Here is a 22,832-nt window from a genome sequence, read left to right on the forward strand (position 1 = left end):
ATTGCGCGGTAGGGCACTCACCTCAGAGCGGCTGCGCTACCGTGGGCCTGCGCCGTGGAGACTGCGACCGCGCCGGCTCCTCGCAGCCTCCTGCCACCAGCGGCAATGGCGAGCGCTGCCGCCTAAGCCGCCGCCGCCGCCGCCGCCGAGGAGGGGGAGGGGAGGGAGAGGAGGCACGCACGCGACGCACGGGCTAGGCTTCCCCGCCCGGCAGCCGCCATGATGGGGAGGTCGGCGCTGCCTTGGCGGGGCTTCCCGGAGGGGTTCGGGCTCCGGCCCCCGTCGCCCCCTGTGGCCTCCGCCTGTTCACTTTGCCCTTCCGAGGCTTGGATGGGGTTGGACTCACGGAAGGGGCTGCGTTATTCTTCTGTGGACGCCCCGGAGAAATAACGCGGGCGGCCCAAGATGGTTGCTAATCTGGAAATAGTCACAGTTCTCGCCCCTCCACCCCCGGGAATTAGGACCTCCAGAGGGTTCCTAGACAACCGGAGAGGGGGCTTCCCCGCCTTTTTGTCAGCGCTGCCTTGCCGTTCGCATCCTCACCCTCTCTTTGGAATGACCTTTGCCTCCCTCTTTCAAACCCTGCCTAGGTATTTAAAAGCAAAAGTTTTTGTGCAAGCAATATATTGTTTTCGCTCATTCATTCGGCCGGTGAATATTTCCAGAGGGCCCTTTCTGTGCCGCATATTGTTCTGGGCGCTTTGGAGGTACGCCTCTTAGGAAGACGAAGTCCTCTCTCTCTCTCTCTCTCTCTCACAGAGTTTATATGATAAGTGGAGGAAGCCAGAGGCAATAGGAACCCCCATGCCTGAGAAGTAGGGAGGGGTGTAGAGTAGTAGAAAAACTAATGTTAGAGACTCGGGAGAGGTAGTTTTTGTTAGTTTTTTTTTTTTTAATTACTCAATGAATTTTATTACATTTATAGTTGTACAATGATCATCACAACATTGTTTTTTAAATTGTGGTGCGGAGATCACCTGCATCAGAGTCACTCAAGCTGATTTAAATATTGGGCTCCAAAGGGTGTCTCCAAAATCCTGGTTTCTTAGCCCAGGAACCCACATTTTTAATACTCCCCCTCTCACCCCACCCCATCCCCAAATACACATATTCTCCCGGTGATTGCCATGCATACCATAATTTAAGAACCAGTGCTTTAGGGAATTACAAAATATCTCAAAGGATGTCAAAAAACAGTTTAACAAGACCAGGACACCTTAGTTTTCAACAATATTCCATTTACCTCAAAAGTCAACATAACTAAAAACACGTCTTTTTATGCAGTGTTTCTGAGAAAGTGACTGAGTATCCCCACCTACCACCTAAGTGCTCAAGCCAGCAACCTACAAATGATCCATCACTCCTTTCTCTCTCAAGTGCCTTATCTGGTTAGGTTTTTTCTTTTTCCTGTCTTTTTGCCTTTTCTAGGGCTGCTCCCGCAGCATATGGAGGTTCCCAGGCTAGGGGTCTAATTGGAGCTGTGTCCACTGGCCTACACCACAGCCACAGCAATGTGGGATCCGAGCCATGTCTGCAACCTATACCACAGCTCACGGCAATGCTGGATCCTTAACCCACTGAGCAAGGCCAGGGACCAAACCTGCAACCTCATGGTTCCTAGTCGGATTCGTTGACCACTGAGCCATGACAGGAACTCCTGGTTAGATCTTTTAAAACAGGTGTTCCCTGTCATTTTTACCGTGGTCCCGGTAACTGTCATCTCTCATCAGGAAGCTGCACTAGACCCCTCATGGTCTCCCTGTCACAGGATTTGCCCTCTGCAATCCATTCACCCTCCAGCTTGAATGATCTTTCAAAAAAAGTAAACCATGTCATTTCTCTCCTTAACAGCCTTAATAACATTCGGTTATGCATAGGTTAGTCTAAAATACTTTGAGGTGCCTTCAGGGCCCTTCCTAATCTCACCCCCTGCTGCCATCTCTACCCTCAACTGTCATAGACTTCTCCCTCAGGCTACAGTTGAACTGGGAAGCTGGCAGGTCACATAAGACAGGAAGTTCTCCCAGCTAATAACTCTTGTAAGGGCTGCTCTCTGCACAGAACTTCTCTCTCTACTCCTTCCATTCATCTGCTTAAACCTGCACGTGAATAAATCCTAACTACTCCTTAAGGTCCCTTCGAGGAAACATTCCCTCATTTCCCCCTTCCATCATCACACCCACTACTTACCACCTATGTTTATTGAGCCCTCACAATGTGTCAGGCCCTATTTTAAGTCCTTTACACACATTATCTCTTTTATTTAATCCTCAAGTGGAGTTGATGAAATGGGTACTGCTATTATTATTTTCTCATTTTGCTGATGGAGAAACCTGGGTATGCAGAAATTGCTTGCTCAAACTCAGATAGTAAAAGGTGGAGCCAGACCTGAAAGCCATCAGCCTGACCTCAGAATTGTGCTCTCAACCATTCCTACCTTTTTTCAGACTGTAGGTTGAAACCCACTGATGAAGCACAGAATTAACTTAGTGAGTCATGACCAACATTTCATAAAAGAAATAGAAAATATCAGAGAACATCAAACTTAGTAACACTCTTGTTCTATGAAACTCTTATTTCAGATATATAAATATGTGTATGTAGATGTGTATGTTTATGCTAGATCATGCTATAAAATGCCTTTATTTTGGGATTACAGTTGCAAAAAGACTGAAAGCACTGCATTACTCTTTCTGCACAGTACTTCTCCAGTCATGTATCCTCCACAATCCAGAAGCTGTGTGAGGGCAGGGATTTTGTCCAGCATCTCATGCAAGGCCAGTTTCACAGTAGACCTTTAATAGCGGGAGACCTCTGTTTCTACCCTCCTCGGAAATACGAATTACAGACAGCCTTCAGACCTCAGTACCCAGTGGTTCCAGGACCCCCACGGATAACCAAAATCTGAAGATGCTCAAGCCCCTTATATAAAATGGCATAGAGTAGGGTTTGCATATAACCCACCCACATCCTCCCATTCTCCTGTGAACTTTAAATCACCTCTAGATTACTTATAATACCTAATACAACGTAAATGCACTGCAAATAGTTGTTAGTACAATGTAAATGCAGTGTGAATAGGTGCCCCGTGCGTGGCATATTCAAGTTTTGCTTTTTGGAAATTGCTGAAATTTTTTTCAAATGTTTTCGATCTACTATTGGTTGAATCCACAGATGTAGAACCTGTGGATTCAGAGGGCCGCTACGCTTACCTAAGACAAGGGAGCCTGGGAACCTTAGTTGATCTGTCCAAAAGGCTAAAAATAACCTGAGATTCTAGAATCAATCTCAGAAAAAAGGCAGAAAAATCTACCATAACAAATTAAAGAAAAACTATATTGCAACAAAGTTACAGTGATTATGTTTTGCACAAGGGAGACAGAAACTGTAAACAGTATTAATATGGGGAGAAAACTCCATACGGGTAGGTAGTAAATGCATTAAGAAAAAAATGTCTCTAAATGCCATAACCTTGGGGCCCAGAGCAAGTTAAAAAGGAAGCTTAGACCCTTGAGAAATGGCTTGGAGCCCAGCAGCCTGGGCAGTGCAGGAGATTCCCAACTTGGCTTTGCTTTCTGTGAGCCATGGTCATTTGATTGACTATAAAAAAATTACAGCACGTGGTAAGTACCAAATGAGGGGTGATACAGATAGTAAGCACTCTGAGAGTCAGAACTGAAGTTACATGGGAACTCCTAGGGGGAGAGAGAAACAGAGAAATGAGCTGAGGCAGCTGTTCTCACAGGGGACTCTTCAGGACTCACTGATAAACTGCGGGGAGTCCCAAGAGAAGCAGCCTCCCCATCTCTACTTAAGCATGTGTGCAGCCCCCACCCCATAGGGATGAATGGGAAGCTGGCCCAGTGAGCAACTTCGGGGGAGGGTTGATGCTGGGGACATCAAGGGCTGGCCTAGGCAGGGTCTTCATTTCCAGAGAGCACTGGCCCCAGTGGCCACTGCCCATACTTTCAGAGGCCACAGGCTTCTGCTGGGGAAGCATGAGACATCAAAACATGGGTGCTGGAGTCCAATTCCCAGTTCAAAGCCTGGCTATACCACTTCCTACCAGGATACTTCAGCAGTGGCTTCACATTATAAGCTTTGTCTTCTTTACCTGTGACATGGAGGTCAAGAGGGAATACTCCTAAAGGACTTGGAACGGTGCCTGGCACCCAGGAAGCACGTGGTAAGTGCTGGGTATTATTAGCTCTTCCCCATTACCATTCATCATGTAAACTGCTTGGTACAAAATACAGGTGTGTGGAGTTCCCATCGTGTCGCAGCGGAAACGAATCTGACTAGGAACCAAGAGGTTGCAGGTTCAATCCCTGGCCTCGTTCAGTGGGTTAAGGATCTGGTGTTGCCGTGAGCTGTGGTGTAGGTCACAGGTGCAGCTCGGATCCCACGTTGCTGTGGCTGTGGCTCAGGCTGGCAACGGTAGCTGTAATTGGACCCCTAGCCTGGGACCCTCCTTTTTAGGGTGTGGCCCTAAAAAGCAAAAACAAACAAAACAAGATGCAGGTGTGAGCGATGATGGCTGCTGTGCTGGAGACATGATGAGTGAATGTTCCTGAGCACTTGTAAATATCTCTGGGGACTTCCCCAAAAAGCTGGGGAGCATATTCAGGGATGCCAAGACAAGGGATTTGTGTAAGAAAGCAGTGTGTAATAAGGTTAGAAATGTTGGGGTGAGGTTTTTTTTTTTTAATGCTTGAGAGTGATTTGGAGAAAAGGGAATGGGAAACTATTGTTACTTTTCTAAAAAAGATATTTGATGTGTTAACATAACTTTTTAAATTTATTTTTTTTATTTTGTCTTTTTTGGCTGCACCGCCGGGCATGTGGAAGTTCCCGGGCCAGGGAATGAATCCACTGTAACTACACCGAATCCTTAACCCACTGCACTGGCCAGGGATCAAACCCGAGCATCCACGCTGCTGCGGTCAGATTCTTAACCCACTGTACCACAGCAGGAACTCCCATGTAACAACTTTTATTATTTTTTTATCTGTTTTTTTTTTTTTTTTTCCCTTTCTAGGGCCATACCTGTGGTATATGCAAGTTCCCAGGCTAGGGGTCCAATTGGAGCTGCAGGTGCCGGCCTACATCGCAGCCAAAGCAACGCCAGATCCAAGCCACATTTTTGACCTACAGCCATAGCTTGCAGCAATGCTGGATCCTTAATCCACCAAATGAGGCCTGGGATCAAACCCTCATCCTCATGGACACTATGCTGGGCTCTTAACCCACTGAGCCACAACAGGAATTCCATTTTCACAGGGCCCTTCTTTCCCTGAACCCAAGCTCTGCTGATGATCCCCTGTAATATAGATCTCCTCCAAACTGTTTCTCAAGGGTCTGCCCTGTACATGAGACTTCAAACTGTGATCAGGGTCTCATTTCATCTGGATGCTGCAAGTTCAACAGGTTAAAGCCTGACCTCCCTCAAAGCTCCTCCTCCTGTGATCCCTGTCTCAAATCAGTGTCTGTGGGTTATAACGTCTTAAATCTTTTTTTACATTTCTTCACAGTTCAATTCAACGCATATTTATTGAGTATCTTCAGTGTACCAAAGCCTTCCTTGGCGCTGGGGTTACAGTGGGAAACATGGGCCTTGTCCTTCTTGACTGATTAATCAATCAAACGTGGGCTGATTAATGCTCTTTCAGTTCAACTGAAATACACTAAACTCTCTCTCTTTTTTTTTTTTTGGCCACACTCAGGCCAGATATGGAACCTGTGCCACAGCAGCAACCTGAACCACTGCAGTGACAGCCCCAGATCCTTAACCTGCTGAGCCAACAGGAACTCCACACTAAACTCTCTTAAATAACTACTTCACTTATAACATTAATAAATTTCCCTCAATGCTTTTTCCCTAAACGATTTTTTTTTTTTTTTTTTGCTGTTTAGGACTGCACCCATGACACATGGAGGTTCCCAGGTACAATCAGAGCTACAGCTGCTGGCCTACACCACACCTCATGGTAACATCAGATCCTTAACCCACTGAGCAAGGCCAGGGATCGAACTTGCAACCTCATGGTTCCAGTCGGATTCGTTTTGGCTACACCATGACGGGAACGCCTTCCCTAAACATTTTAAACAGCATTTATATATGGAATATATTCACTTTGCCTTTTAAATATTGCATTTAAATTGCCTGATCTAGAGTTGTCTTCCATATGCAGTAGGTGCAGCCAATAAATAAATAAATAAATAAATAAATAAATAAATAAATATCTGATCTAACAAACAAAACCTTCTTGTATACATAACAATAACCAACTTATTGACTATTCACTAAAAGTCAAGCACTATTGCAAGCTCTTGTATGAATTCATTAATTTTTATGAAACACTATCCATTATTATCTTACTCATTTTACAGGTAAGAAAACCAAGGCAAAAAGTTCAAGTTACTTGCTCTCAGTCAGACATCTAGCAAGTAGCCATTAATCAAATAACTCTTATAAATCTATTAAACATATAGTGAATGTCAGATTCTATTATTTGCACACTTGTAAAAATCTCTAATACAAGTCTAAAATCAATTATTCAATTACTTATTTTAGATGGGAATCACGAGGCTGATTTGTCAGATTTTCTTTTTCTTTTTCTTTTTTTTGCGGTCTTTTTAGGGCTGCATCTTCGGCATATGGAGGTTCCAGGCTAGGAGTCAAATCAGAGCTGTAGCTGCTTGCTTACGTCACAGCCACAGCAACGCGGGGATCCGAGCCGAGTCTGCGACCTACACCACAGCTCACGGCAAAGCTGGGTCCTTAACCCACTGAGAGAGGCCAGGAATCGAACCCTCATCTTCATGGATGCTAGTCGGGTTCGTTAGCCACTGAGCCAGGACGGGAACTCCCAGATTTTCTAATATAAAACATTACCTAAATCTTGCAAACATTGAAAATGCCAATTATTCAGAATTAAGGTTAACACAAAAATGTGAATACTATGGAACTGGTTTATTTCATCATTCTCATACTTAATTCTGAACCTTCTTAGGGTTAAATGACATTCACGGTACCAAGCAAATTGAGGTTACTGCCTCAAGCCTACTGGGCTTACCTTTGCAAGAGAATCGGGATTCCTGTGTCAGCAGTCTGAGGTTGATTTTTGGCCAGAATTTGTCAGAGAGATTCTTGTGCCTTCTTGTGAACAGCCGAGTCCCTTCTATGTGATGCTTTGTCAACAGGGTTCTCCTACACCCTACACTGTAGATTAGATTCCCATGATGCCTTACCTACTACTGATCAGGTTATGAGGTCTGAAGAAATCTGGTAACCACCCAGGCTCCCTACCCCCTTGATTAGGTCCAAGTGACCTCTTTATTGGATGACTGTATCCTTTTCCTATTTCCTTGCCCTGTTTGCCATAACCCCAAGTTCATTCTAATGACAAAAAAAAAAAGGTAGCTGAGCCAGACTGTAGAAGGTCCCAGTGGCCTCCTTAGGAACTGCTTCATAACTCAGTATGCAACAGATAGCTTTTGACAATTTTGTGCAAGGTACTAACAAAATGGGAGTAATGTAGATTCACCAGGAATCCAAATATGAGTTGAGCCACTGGTCCCTAGGGGGCACTCAAGACTTTCCCCTTCTTCACCCTGTTAGAGTGAAGTCAGGATGAGCAAGAAATTTCACCCCACCCCGCCCCCACCCCATGAAGGAAGAAAAGCTTACTAAGATTGGAGAATATGGATTAAGTTACATTTCCTCAGGGTAGAGCCTTTAAAGGGTAAAAGGTTCAGCCTGAGTGGATTCAGTCTTCTGTCTTCAACTTACCCTGAGGGGTTACAAGGGCTGCCCTTGCCCTACTTGGAGCCACCCCAGCAAGCAGCCTCTCCCCCCACCCCCCTACACTGAGGAAAGCTTGGGACAGCCCCAGCCTTTGGGCAAAGAGACTGTGGATTCATCTTTCTCTTGATTTTCTCTGTTGAGAGTGGCCTTTTGTTCACTAGGCAGTAAGATTCTAAGATGTGGAATTCTTCTGTGGCTCAGCCAGTTAAGGATTTGGCATTGTCACTGCAGTAGCTTGGGTAGTTGCTGTGGTACAGGTTCCATCTCTGGCCCAGGAACTTCCACATGCCTTGGGAACAGCCAGAAAAATTTTGAAAAAGCGTGAAATGATTCTATGAGGACAATGTAAGATAAACTAAAAAAAAAAAAAAAGATTCTAAGACTCACATTTGGGCATCCATGGGGGAAAATGGACAGAGACATCTAGAGTCCAAACTGTTTTTCCTGACCTCTGCATTGTGGTTTGAGGTCAAATAGCCAGCTAATATAAAGTTCTCTTTTGTCTGGTTGTGTCATTGTTGCCTGTTCATATATGTCCCCCGGGGACCTCATGGGAAGGGGAGATGGCTGGCCAGAGCAGGGTTTAGGCATTCCCAGATCCCCAGCCAAATATCATCTCCTTATTATGTTAATATCAGTCCTTGAAAGACATGCTGCACAGACTTAAATTAAGCTGGAGATGGCCAAAAGAAAAGAAAAAGACCCCTGGGGGAAATCAAGGAAAATTCAGTACTGCTTGGTAACTGATGAGATACTGAGTGATGAGGAGGGCAAAGGTCAGAGGTAATTCCAAGGTTTTAAGAATTAAGTGATGGAAAGAGGGTGGTGGTGTTGTTGACAGTTATCTAAAGGGACAGCCTATTTACTTATTTGCCTTTTTAGGGCTGCAATGGGGCATATGGAGGTTCCCAGGCTAGGGGTCGAATCGGAGCTGTAGCCGCCGGTCTACACCACAGCCACAGCAATGTGGGATCCTTAACCCACTGAGCAAGGGCAGGGATCAAACCCGCAACCTCATGGTTACTAGTTGGGTTCATTAACAACTAAGCCACGATGGGAACTCCAGGGACAGCCTATTTCAATGGAAAGAGGATCTTTGGTTTCAGACAGATTGAGTGACGGTGGCAACAGGGAAGTCATCTGTTGTGGGAAGATTATTCTGGGCACAGTCAACAGCCTGGAATGGAGGAGGGAAGGTTGAGGCAGAGCAGTCAGAGTGAATGCGTGAGTGGAGGTGCTGCAGATGCTGCGAATGGAAGGGGGGGAAGGATTTGATAAGACAGGGAAGAAAGCTTAATCAGGGCTTGGAGATTGATTAGATTTTGAGAGTGACAAGTGAGTGAGTTATCCAATAACTCCCTAAGACTTACTAGGAGCTTTGGACAGCTTGCTTTTTTTAATGAGATTATTCTCTCATTTCATTTACTTATTCAACAAATACCTTGTAACAGTGACCTATGAGTGTGACTCTGGATGAGACTAGCTCAATAGGTTCCGCCTTCTCTGGAAACTGCCCCCATTCACAAAAATGGTCCCCCAGAAGTCATGCCTATACTTCTGAAACACCTCCTCCCCCCTTTTTGCTGAGTGATGCAGGCATAATCATCTGACCCACGCTGTGCCAAGTTTAGGAATTTAGGATGTTTGGCTAAGAAACACAGAGACTGGAGTTCTCTTGTGGTGCATCAGGTTGAGGATCTGGCATCACTGCAATGGCTCAGGTCACTGCTGTGTCTCAGGTTGGATCCCTGGTCAAGGAATTTCCACATGTTGTGGGTGCAGCCATAAAAGAAAAAAAGAAAAAAAATTGTAGAGAAAGCAACTAAAACTCTGAATGCGAAAAGAATACAGTTATCTCACTAAATTTAAGACCATCTGAATGTCTGTAGAGGAAGGAAGATTAAAAAACTATGTGTTAAAATAAAAAATAAGTTGTGTTTAAATTGATGGGATACTAAGGGGTTTTGCTTATTTCTCTTTCTCAAAATTTTATTTTTATGATTACATTATTTTCATACTGAATGCAATCTTCCAGATGAAAGATTTGTAGAAATAAATAATACCAGATCTAATTAAAGGAAAGCTTACTCTAATATTAGGCCTGCCTCTTTTTACATTTGAAACTTCTATGGTAGGAAAAGAACTTCAGGGAAGTACTATGCATGATTTTGGCAACCACTGGGTAATTAAACAGGTTCTCCTCACTGACCTTTTAAAATTTAGTTTTGGGAGTTCCCGTCCTGGCTCAGTGGTTAACGAATCCGGCTAGGAACCATGAGGTTGCCGGTTCAATCCCTGGCCTTGCTCAGTGGGTTAAGCATATCGCGTTGCTCTGAGCTGGGGTGTAGGTCGCAGACGCAGCTCGATCTGGTGTTGCTGTGGCTCTGGCGTAGGCCGGCAACAACAGCTCCGATTAAACACCTAGCCTGGGAACCTCCATATGCCGCAGGAGCGGCCCCAGAAAAGGCAAAAAGATTAAAAAAATAAAATAAAATAAAATTTAGTTTTGTTGTTGTTTCTTTTTATGGCTCCACCTGAGGCATATGGAAGTTCCTGGACCAGGGGTCAAATCCAGGCTGCAATTGGGGCCTAAGCCACAACCATGGCAACACTGGATCCAAGCCACATTTGTGACCTACACAGGCAATGCTGGATCCTTAACCCACTGAGCAAGGCCAGGGATCGAACCCACATCTTCACAGAGACAAATCAGGTCCTTAGCCCTCTGAGCCATAACAGGAGCTCCAACATCTTAAAACAGTTTTAATAAAATTTTAAAAGAAAGATATATAACACATAAAAGTGGACAAATCGGAGGAGTGGAATTCCATGAAACTGCAGCATCACCTCACCTGTGTTACCTGTGGAACCAGCACCCTGATGGAGAATTAGAACATCCCCAGAACCTCGGACTTCTCCCTCATGTCTCCTTCCAGTCATTACCACCCCCTTCTCCCCCAAAGGGGACCATCAGCCTGACTTTGATACCATAGATTAGTTTTGCCTGGTTTTGAAGTTTACATACCTGGAAATTTACAGTATGCATTCTCTCGCATCCTGCTTCTTTTGTTCAAGATTGTGAGATTCACCATATCATACATAGCTAGAGGTCCTTCCTGCAGTTTACAAATATGCCACAATTTTTCTATTCTACTGCCACAATTCATCTGTTCTACTGTTGTGGACATTTGAGTTTCCAGTTTGATAATACTATTAATAACGCTTGCGTTTTTTTTTTTTTTTTCTTTTCACAGCTGCACCCATGGCATACGGAAGTTCCCAGGCTGGGAGTTGAATCAGAGCTGTAGCTGCTGGCCTACGTCTGAGCAATATCAGATCCAAGCGTGTCGGTGACCTACACCACAGCTTGCAGCAACACCGGATCCTTAACCCCCCGACTGAACAAGGCCAGGTATTGAACCCGCAACCTCTTGGTTCCTAGTCGTATTCATTTTCACTGTGCCACGATGGGAGTTCCTTCACAGATTTTTTTAATTCACAAAAATTTTAGGAAGGAAAAAGGGAAAGGCTAAGGGCATTCATTATAAACATATATGAATAGTTAAATCATTATTTTATTTGCTTTAATTTCAAAGTTATCTACTTTTTAAAAACAGACATTCAAAACTGCAACATGGAGTTCCCGTCGTGGCGCAGTGGTTAACGAATCCGACTAGGAACCATGAGGTTGCGGGTTTGGTCCCTGCCCTTGGTCGGTGGGTTAATGATCCGGCGTTGCCGTGAGCTGTGGTGTAGGTTGCAGACGCGGCTCGGATCCCCGTGTTGCTGTGGCTCTGGCGTAGGCCGGAGGCTACAGCTCCGATTCGACCCCTAGCCTGGGAACCTCCATGTGCTGCGGGAGCGGCCCTAGAAATGGCAAAAAGACAAAAAAAAAACTGCAACATAATCTGTCAACCGCTTACTTTTTTTCTTTTTTGTTCTATAGACTATTATAGATGAAGGGGTAAAGAGGTCAAATGGAGCAAACCTCAAAATGATTCTCCACTGGAGCACTTTGTGCTCTGAGGCACTGAGCTTTGAGTATAATCTTTCAAAATTATTCCAAGATTATATGCTTTATTAGAGATTTATTTATCTAGAAAGCATTTTATGGAGTTCTCTTGTGGTGCAGTGGGTTAAGGATCCAGCACTGGAGTTCCTGTCGTGGCACAGTGGAAACAAATCCGACTAGTATCCCTGAGGATACGTGTTTGATCCCTGGTCTTGCTCAGTGGGTTAAGTGGTGTAAGTCACAGATGCAGCTTGGATCCCACATTGCTGTGGCTGTGGTGCAGGCCGGCAGCCACAGCTCTGATTCGAACCCTCCCTAGCCTGGGAACTTCCATATGCCGTGAGTATGGCACTAAAAAGCAAAAAAAAAAAAAAAAAGTATTTATTTAAGCTTCTGAATATATTACTTGTGGTTCAAACATTAAAATATTTATAAAAGCATACAGTCAAAAGTCTCTTTCCACCTCAATTGTACCATCCATCTAGTTTTTTTAACTTAATGAATTTTATTACATTTATAGTTGTACAATGATCATCACAACCCAATTTTATAGCATTTCCATCCCAAACCCCCAGCTCATGCCCCCATCCCCCAACCAGTCTCCTTTGGAAACCATGAGTTTTTCATAGTCTGTGAGTCAGTATCTGTTCTGCAAAGAAGTTCATCGTATCCTTTTTTTAGATTCCACATATAAGTGATACCATATGACGTTGGTATCTCACTGCGCAACTTCACTCAGCATGATAATTTCTAGGTCCATCCATGTTGTTGCAAATGCCATTATTTCTTTCCTTTTTATGACTGAGTAATATTTAACTGTGTTTATGTACCACATCTGCTTTATCCACTCCTTTGTCCACCGCTATTGTATATAGTGCTGCAATGAACACTGGCGTACATGTACTTTTGAGTCATGGTTTTCAATGGATAGATGTCCAGGAGTGGGATTGCTGGATCAAATGATAATTATATTTTTAGTTTTTTGAGGAACCTCCATACTGCTTTCCATAGCGGTTGCACCAATTTATATTCCCACTAACAGTGTAATAGGGCTGCCTTTTCTCCACACCCTCTCCAGCATTTATTATTTGTAGACTTTTTGATGATGGCCATTCTAGCTGGTGTAAGGTGGTACCTCATGGTGGTTTTGATTTGCATTTCTCTAATAATTAGTGATGCTAAACATCTTTTCATGTGTTTTTTTGCCATCTGGATGTCTTCTTTGGAGAATTGTCTGTTTAGATCTTCTGCGCACTTTTTGATGGGGTTGTTTGTCCACCTATCTAGTTTTTATGCACCCCAGGAAGTAGCTACTGCTGTTGGTTTCTTATTTTTCTTCCAAATATTTTAATATAAGCTACCACGAAAATATACTCTTCACTTTTTTTTACAATGATAGCATATTCTTTCGTTTTTCTGTTTTGGCTGCACTCATGGCATTCAAAAGTTCCCGGGCCAGGGACCAAACCTGCACCATAGCATGGACCCAAGCTGTCAATATACATATACATATATATATGTATACATATATATATGGCCAGAACCACACTAGAATTAACCTATCCTTAAAAAGTAGCAATAATTTCTTAATTTCATTAAATATCAATGTTCATTTTCCCCTGACGTTTCAAAAAATTGTTTTGGAGTTCCCGTCGTGGCTCAGTGGTTAATGAACCCAACTAGCACCCATGAGGACATGGGTTTGATCCCTGGCCTTGCTCAACGGGTTAAGGATCGGCATTGCTGTGAGCTGTGGTGTAGGTCAAAGATGTGGCTCGGTCCCATGTTGCTGTGGCTGTGGTGTAGGCTGGCAGCTACAGCTCCAACTTGACCCCTAGCCTGGGAACCTCCATATGCTGTGGGTGCGGCCCTAAAAAAACAAAGAAACAAAAAAAATTTTTTTTTCTCATTGTTTATTTAAATCTGGAATTGAATAAGGTCTGTATATTGTGATGGGTTATATGTCTTTTTAAATCTTTATTTTATTTACTTATTTGTTTGTTTGCTTGCTGGCCATACCTGTGGCATATGGAAGTTCCTGGGCCAGGGACTGAACTCATACCACAGCAGTGACTGGAGCCACTACAGTGACAATGCCAGATCCTCAACCCACTTTGACACAAGAGAACTCCATGAGGATGTGGGCTTGATCGCTGGCGTTGCTCAGTGGGTTAAGGATGTGGAGTTACTGTGGTGTAGGTAATTAGGGTTGGGTGAGATCATGAGGGTGGGTCCTCAGGATGGTATTAACTTTATCAAGAGAGAGGGAGATAGGAGATCTCTCTTCTATCAAGAAATATAGGAGTTCCCGTCGCGGCGCAGTGGTTAACGAATCCGACTAGGAACCATGAGGTGGCGCAGTGGTTAATGAATCCGACTAGGAACCATGAGGTTGCGGGTTCGATCCCTGCCCTTGCTCAGTGGGTTAACGATCCCGCGTTGCCGTGAGCTGTGGTGTAGGTTGCAGACGCGGCTCGGATCCCGCGTTGCTGTGGCTCTGGCGTAGGACAGTGGCTACAGCTCCGATTCGACCCCTAGCCTGGGAACCTCCATATGCCGCAGGAGCGGCCCAAGAAATAGCAAAAAGACAAAAATAAATAAATAAATAAAAGAAATATAATGTGCGGCCGTAACCTGGAAGGGGGCCCTCACCAAGGATCTCACCATGCTGACATCTGGGCTCAGATTTCCACCCTCCAGAACCTGAGAAATGAAGTGTTGTTTAAGGCACCTAGTCCATGGTGTTCCAACAATCCAAACTGCCTAAGAAATTCCCATCCATGAACCACTCCTTCCATTTCCCCTGGGAAGGAGGCGACACTCATTGATCAGCGATGCTGGAGAAGGACCTTTTAGAGAGATTATCCTCTGGATGATATGATCCTGGCCTCCCCGTGATCCACTCCAGAGTAGCAGTTCTACATGGTAAATCTACTATGGGGGAGGGACCCACCAGGAAGTATGTGGCTACCAATCTAAGTCTGTTCCCCAATTCCTTTTATCTAATAATGTTGATATTTTATCTCTATTTCTGCATTGCTTCTACGGTCAGTGTGCAATAGACTGCATGTACGTGTATCCCCCCCAAATTCATGTTGAAAATTACCCCTCAACATGATGGTATTAGGAGACAAGGCCTTTGGAAGGTGATACGGCCATAACAATAATAATAGGTGGCATCCTCGTGAATATAATTAGAGCCCTTATAAAACAGATTCCAGAGCGCCCACTTACCCCTTCCACCATGTGAAGACACAGCAAAATGATGGCCCTCTATGAATGAAGAAGTAAGCTCTCACCAGTCACCAAACCTGCTGGCACCTTGATCTTGACCTTCTCAGCCTCCAGAACTGTAAGAAATAAATTTCTGTTGCTTATAAACCACTCAGTCTATGGTATTCTGTTACAGCCGCCTAAACGGACCAGAGGGAAATTCTAAACACAGCAGATTATCTGATACGTTTGTATGAAAATTCAACTGAAATGCTGTAGGAGGGTATGCTCCATAGAAAACAAATTAAATTAAAGACCATGGTAAATATTAACTTAGGGGATGTGTGGGGAGGGCAGGGGAGTTGTACAAACAATGAAACTAAAGCACAGTAAATCGGCAGGCTCAGCATTCTTTCATCCCAGACGTTTATTGATAGCCCTCATCAGGCCAGGCATGTTCCCAGGCTCTGGGCACAGAGTGGTGAACAAAGTGCCTTCCCTCAATAAATAGAGAGTCAGAATTTAAGTCAATAAGTACATAACATAATACTAGGATGTATGTGTGGTAGGTTTGTGATGGAAAGGAAAATGGGAAAAGAGATGAAGGGGGAGGGCATTATTCTCAACAGGAGAGTTTGGAAAGACTTCTCTAATCAGGTGATATGTGAGCAGATTCATGGCTGAAGTAAGGAAGTAGGTCAGACAAACATCAGGGGGGAATGTCTTCTGGTAGTGGCAAGGGCAAGTGCAAAGGCCCTGAGGTAAGGATGTGCTCAGCATGGTCGCGTGTTTGCGGAACAAGTAAGGCCACTGATGCTGGGGAGGAGCGATGGAAACAGCAGGGGGACAAGGGTGCCAGAGCCAGATACTACAGGGCGTTGCAGGATGTGGCAAGACTTGAAGACTTTTTTTTTTTTTTTTTGGTCTTTGTAGGACCGCACCCATGGCATATGGAGGTTCCCAGGCTAGGGGTCGATTTGGAGCTACAGCTGCCAGCCTACACCACAGCCACAGCTATGCTGGATCCGAGCCGCATCTGCGACCTACACCACAGCTCACGGCAACTCAGGATCTTTAGCCCACTAAGCGAGGCCAGGGGTCAAATCTGCGTCCTCATGGATACTAGTCAGGTTCGTTAACGCTGAGCCACAATGGGAACTCCCAGTATAATGCAGTTTTTAAAATCATATGCCATACTGCTCTGACAAAACCAAAAAAAAACCAACACAGGAAACAAAAACCACCAAAAAGCCGAATGACCTCCCATGTTCTAGTTCCACAGGCAATGACAGGGGTGACCTCCTTCTATGATGCTGAAACCTGTTCCCAGTAATTGTCACCCACTGGCCTAATTCAGCTATTTGGAAAGACCCCGAGAAGGCTGCTCTCCCGCACCCCCACGAGGGGAATCAGGTGTGTGAAGCAGTTCTCTCAGGAGACGCTCTGAAGCTGCCCGTCGGCCTGGACTCTTCTCACCCAGACAGTTTCCTCACAGAACCAACTCAACTCGTGATAAGCAGCAGCACAGATGGGCAGGCTGGGGGCTGAGATAAGGGATGACACAGGGTTTGAACTTAAAACACAACGGACCAAGCCTTCATCATGCTCTGGGCCATGCTTAGTGGGAGAGGTCACGAGGGAGAACTCACACTCGCTGTGTTCACTATGCTCTGGTTTAGTGCTACAGGCTTTATATACATTATTTCATTTAATCCTCAAAAACAACCCTGTGTGGGAGTTCTCGTCGTGGCTCAGTGGTTAAGGAATCCAACTAGGAGCCATGAGGCTGCGGTTTGATCCCTGGCCTTGCTCAGTGGGTTAAGGATCTGGCGTTGCCGTGAGCTGTGGTGTAGGGTCGCAGATGTGGCTCGGATCCCGCGTTGCTGTGACTCTGGCGTAGGCTGGCGGCTGCAGCTCCAATTCAACCCCTAGCCTGGGAACCTCCATATGCCGCAGGAAGCGGCCCTAGAAATGGCAAAAAGACAAAAAAAAAAAAAAAACCTGTGTGGTTAATATCATTGACCCGTACACTCTAAAATGGTTAAGATGGATGTGTTGTACAATATGAGGAATATAGCCAATATTTCATAATAACTGTGAATGAAAAGTAACCTTTTAAAATTGTATGAACAATATTTGAATTTTTAAAATTACAATTTAAATTTAAAAATAGTTAAGATGGTACACTTTATGTGTATTTTATCACAATTAAAAAAAAAAAAAACCTTATGTGGAAGATATTGTCCCCATTTCTCAGAAGAGGAAACAAAGACTTAAGAAATTAAGCACCTTTTTTTTTTTTCTAGGGCTGTACCCACGGCATATGGAGGTTCCCAGGCTAGGGGTCTAATCAGAGATGTTCCTGCCGGCCTACGCCACAGCCACAGCAACTCAGGATCTGAGCCTTGTTTGTGACCTACACCACAGCTCATAGCATCACTGGATCCTTAACCCACTGAACATGGCCAGGGATCGAACCCGCAACCTCATGGTTCCTAGTCGGATTCGTTTCCGCTGCGCCACGACGGGAACTCCAGAAATTAAGCACTTTTTAGACTTCAATAAAAATTATTATTTTTTTATTTTTATTTATTTATTTATTTATTTTTGTCTTTTTTTGCTATTTCTTGGGCCACTCCCGTGGCATATGGAGATTCCCAGGCTAGGGGTCCAATCAGAGCCATAGCCACCGGCCTACACCAGAGCCATAGCAACTCGGGATCCAAGCCGCGTCTGCAACCTACACCACAGCTCACAGCAACACCGGATCGTTAACCCACTGAGCAAGGGCAGGGACCGAACCCGCAACCTCATGGTTCCTAGTCGGATTCGTTAACCACTGCGCCGCGACGGGAACTCCAAAATTATTTTTTTAAGAAAAGAGGAGTTCCTGGTAGTGCAGCGGGTTAAGGACCTGGCATTGTCACTGTTGTGGCTCAGGTCACTGCTGTGGGTTCAGTCCCTGGCCTGCGAATGTTCACATGCTGCAGGCATGGCCAAAAAAAAAAAACAAAACAAAAAAAAAGAAAGAAATTAAGCAACTTCAAACTACTCAGCTAGTAGCTGTCTGAGCCAGGTGTGCCTGGCTTCAAAGCCAATGGCTTTCAGCCCTGCTGGGAGGTCTCCAGGGAGGAGGTAGATGCCAAATGAAACGGAAGGAATCGGCTCTAGGAGGGGGGATCATGGTCTTTCTTTAGAGTCTCACAATTTTGCCGGCTGCCAGCTTGGCAGTGAGCAGTGAGCAAATGCCGAGGTGAGGCTTGTTAATTACCATTCCCCCCGCCACCCCGCGCTCAGCAGCTCTGGGAGAGGGGGTCCATCAGTCTGTTTCTCACCCATGAAGGCCATGTCCACGGGGGGCTCCGCTGTCTGCAGCATGGGGACACGCAGCTCTGTGACTTCTTGGAGACTCTGCAGGAGGCTCCTTTCACTTGATTTTGGGTTCTGAATTAGCTGAATTTTTAGATGATGCAAATCCAATTCTTTCCCTGGAGGAGTTGGAGGAAATGACAAGTACTTGACAGAGGGCAAAGAGACCATCAGCATAGCATTAAAACCCAGTGAGGAGAGTGGGGTGGGGGGAGGGAAGGCTTAGGAGGACAGGTGAAGGTGTGATGAATAATTACAATAATAACACCACCGACCATTTTATAAAGCACTGTTCCAAGCACTTCACATGTATTAATTCATTTAATTTTCATAACCATGTTACGGGGTTATCAGGTGTTATAGTTAGTGAAAGAGTACACAGTTTATAAAGCATTGGCTTATCCTATATTCCAATTTCCACCAAAACAAAGTGGAAGAGTGTTTCTTATAACAGACAAAAACTTGAAACCACCTGGAGGTCCAACATCAGGGACTATTAAAGCCATGGCATTGAAGCAGATGCAGGTAAATAATAACAATAATAACCATTTCTATGCAGTGCTTGTCATCGCCACCTGCACTTTACATACGTTACCCTCCTTTGACCTTTAAACAACCCTTTCAGGGAGATCCTCATAGGGCCCCATTTTACAGGTATGGAGACTGAGGCTGAGAAGCCTTAGATCGTTAGCTAGAGTAGATTTGAAGCCCAGCCCCTTCTTACTTCAGGACCTAAGCTCTTATCTATGATGTATCCTGGCTTTGAAGCCTGGAAGGTAAAAAACTATTACACAAAACTGCTACTCACAGGATCACGATCCATAAAACCTGAGGCCGTGGGAAAACGCCAGCCGTAACTACAGTGTGTGAATTCAGTAAGGGGGTGATCTAAGTGAAATGACTGGAAGTTGTTCTCTTTAAATACAGTTGTTAAAGGAAGCCCCGTCTCTTCCCTGCTTTCAGGGGACAGTCCCCCCCTTCGCTGTCGTCATGCTCTGTGCCACTTTGAACATCCGGATTGTCATGCTCTGTGCCACTTTGAACATCCGGACCTTCATGTCCTGGGTTCCAAAGGGAGAGAGGTGGCAGAAAAGAGTTGTTTTCCTTTCCCAGTTTCCCTGGGACCTGTAGACCTGTCCTGACAGCTCTTGGCTGAAGTCACACCCGCTTGGAGCAGAAGACTGTGGCCCAGGTGTCTCTGGGGGCCCGCAGGCCAGTGGAGTCCCAAGGCTTCTGGGAGCCCAAGACTTCATTCACACGCCTCGCCACGGGCACCTGTGTCCTCACATGTGCCATCAGTGGCCCAGGGTGACTCAGGGGGGAAACTTGGCTCCTTCCTTGACTTGCAGAAGACAGACCAGGCCCCCAGAGCTTCTGTTGCTGTCGCTGTGTTTACCGATGATTTCAGAGGGCAGACTGGAGGTTCACATCAAAGCCGCATGATGTCCTCACCTTTCTTAAAAGCCTTTTGCCTTTCTCGCCAATTCTGGCTTCTCACCACCTCTCTGCTCTTCTGTGTGTCTTCTGTTTGCCCCTCTCACTCTTCTCTCCTCTTTCCTAGTCTCCTCCCAGCTCAGGGGCAAAGCCAGTAATTCCTCCCCTTGCCTCTTGCAGAACTGCTTCCCCTCAAATCTCCAGGAGACTCAGCAAGGTTCTTTTCCTCAAAAGATACCTCTTTTCCTAAGAGAAGTTGTAATAACAATTGTTCAGAAAAAAAGACTTGTTAAAAACAAAACCTCTGCATTTGTGATCATCTGTGGTCAGCAGACCCAGAAAACAGACTGGGTAAGACAGGGATTTGTGTGCAGGTTTACTGGGACATGCTCCTGGTAACAACCCTGAAAGAAGTGAGGGCAGCAAGACTGAAGAGAGGGGGAAGTTAAGCTCTGCTGCAGCTGAAGTCTTTATCTAATCCTGCAGAAAGTTCTGGAACTGGGATGGCCCTTTGGAATTACGCCATTGAGGCAAGGGGGCCAGGCCTTTGTGCTCCCCTCTCCACATGCATATTAGAGGTCAGTCACTGCATGACTTCGGCAGCAGAGGACTGGTTTAAGTGGGGACAGGGCAGGCAAACTCCCAGCAGCTGTGGGAAGGAGCACCTGGCTCCTGGGGGCGGGGAGCACATAGATGGCAAACACTGCATTAATAATAATTTTTTTTAAGTATAAAATAATTGGGAGTTCTCATTGTGGCTCAGCAGTAATGAGCCCGACTAGCATCCATGAGGATGTGGGTTCCATCCCTGGCCCCACTCAGGGGGTTAAGGATCTGGCATTGCCGTGGCTGTGGCTCAGGCCGGCAGCTGCACCTCTGATTGGACCCTTAGCCTGGGAGCTTCCATATGCTGCAGGTGCGGCCCTAAAAAGGAAAAAAAAGTATAAAACAACCTAAATGCCTATCTACAGGGGATCTGATAAATCAATAATGGTACATCCATGCCAATGAATACTATGCAGTTGTTAAAAGCTCAGTCTATTTACTGACATGGAGTGGTAGTCAAGATATATTCTTAGGTGAAAAAAACAACCTGAAAAATGGTATTATCTCATTATTCCATTTTTACATTTAATAAACATCCTTTTTTTTTTTTTTTTGCCATTTCTAGGGCTGCACCCACGGCACATGGAGGTTCCCAGGCTAGGGGTCTAATCCAAGCTGTAGCCACCAGCCTACACCAGAGCCACAGCAATGTGGGATCTGAGCCGTGTCTTCGACCTACACCATAGCTCACTGCAATGCCGGATCCTTAACCCACTGAGCAAGGCCAGGGACTGAACCTGCAACCTCATGGTTCCTAGTCGGATCCATTAACCACTGCGCCACGACGGGAACTCCAATAAACATCTATTTAAATATATATATATTCTAAAAATATCTAGGCCAAACTTTTAATACAGACTGCCTATGGAGAAGCAATTATACTAAAAAATTAACAATAAGCATTATTTTTATTATAACAATAAGTTGAGCCTAAAACCTTTAAGGAAAAAAAAAAAAAAGTCCTAGCCAAATGAAACCAGGTAGCTGTTGATCAAATTTAAGCCAAGGAAGTGACTTTTCTTGCTGCCCACTTGAATTTCTCTCGCCATCAGTTTTGTGTGAGAAATGGCATTTCTCTGCACTTCCTGCCTTAAATTGTGCTGCAGCTTAAGCAGCTGTTGAGCAGCTGTCACGTCCTGTTCCAACACAGAGGTGGCTGTGAGCACCTAATGGGAAGGCTGTTGGCTTGCTGTCCAGTGTGGGAGGAACAGGAAGAGCTGGGGTTGCCCAAATTCCACAGTTTTGTTGCCAGGCAACAAACTCTCTGGCTGTCGCCGCTGCTCAGTGTCCCTTGAGGCAGGAATCCTGGCCTTGTCATCATTATCATCAAAAGAACAATGACCACTTATCGAGTCTACCGTGTGCAGGCGATGTACCAAGCATTTTACATTCATCATCTCATCCCCTTCTCACAACAAGCTTGTAAAGTTATATACAATTTTTCTGTTTACAGATATGAAACAGAGGTCGGCACTACTTTGCTAATACACTAAAGCCACTGAACTGTACATTTATGGCACATGAAGACTTTCTCAAAGCTGTTTTAAAAGAGGGAGAGAACTAAAGTCCATATAGGGGGGATAACTTGCCCAAGATCACAGAGGTGCAAAGTGACAGGATGTTGTCAGCAAGAAGGAAGCAGGTGATGGATGCTTGTAGTATCTGCTATACCAGACCTCCCGACAGCCTGCAGACACAGCCTGAGTCTGTGGGGACCATGGGCTCCAGGGTGGGCAAGCCCTCTGGGCAGTCCTTCCAGCTGTGAGCAGTAGCTGCTGGGTTCTTCAGAGAGTGACCCTTGCAGTGTGGAGGTGGAGAGGGGGTGGTAGGAGAGGGAGTGAGAAAGACCAGTGACATCTCTCATGGGAAGCCCCTGCCAAAAATGCTCCACTGTGTGGATGGCTATATCAGTAGCTGCTGTAAATCAGCCACGCACCGGGTGGAGAAGGGGCCAGAGTTGCTGCTGGGGTTCTGTTCCAAGGGTCCTGGAAGCTGGGCATCCAGCTAGGGTGGTAGAGAGGTAGGGGGCGCGGGGAGGAGGTTTCTGTGGGAGGGGCAGCCCAGGCTGGGTCTCAAATCGCTGTCTCCACCCGCGCTGGAATATGTCTTTCCTCTCTGTTTCCGAACCAGCTGTGTGGGACTTGTGTTAAGGACACGTGCTTGTGCTGCTAACCAGACAACGGGCAGCATTATCTTGAAATAGTATGAGAAAGTTTAATGGCTTTGAAATCCTTTGCCTTATCACAAGAAATTTCCATAAGAGCTGTTAAACACTTTAAAGATAATTTTAACTGCTGTAAAACTTTGAAGGGTGGTAAAAACACTTTTAAATTTTTTATTTCTTACTCAGGCAAAATTTCTCACTGATAGTGATTACTTGGAACTTGAATA

General features: G+C 45.2%; 1 protein-coding gene and 1 long non-coding RNA gene across 6 annotated transcripts in view; both read right to left on the minus strand.

The window, feature by feature from the left end:
* NRF1 (nuclear respiratory factor 1) overlaps positions 1–146 on the minus strand; it is a 133,433-nt gene extending 133,287 nt beyond the window's left edge. For 4 of the 5 annotated variants that reach the window (XM_047763899.1, XM_047763896.1, XM_047763898.1 and 1 more), the window contains exon 1: positions 22–145. The gene's annotated coding sequence lies outside the window, so the exon portion shown is untranslated. Of the gene's footprint in view, positions 1–21 lie in introns of all 5 variants that reach the window. The other variant, XM_047763900.1, reaches the window with a different exon arrangement.
* Positions 147–14,446: 14,300 nt separating this feature from the next.
* LOC125117645 (uncharacterized) lies at positions 14,447–20,420 on the minus strand. The gene is made up of 3 exons (XR_007132674.1): positions 19,210–20,420; positions 18,368–18,520; positions 14,447–15,169 (listed from the first exon to the last, which is right to left on the minus strand). It is a non-coding gene; the product is annotated as an uncharacterized LOC125117645 (long non-coding RNA).
* Between the last annotated feature and the right edge of the window lie 2,412 nt (positions 20,421–22,832).

The sequence above is a fragment of the Phacochoerus africanus genome, chromosome 16 (genome assembly GCF_016906955.1).
Source record: "Phacochoerus africanus isolate WHEZ1 chromosome 16, ROS_Pafr_v1, whole genome shotgun sequence".
Lineage (NCBI taxonomy): Eukaryota > Metazoa > Chordata > Mammalia > Artiodactyla > Suidae > Phacochoerus > Phacochoerus africanus.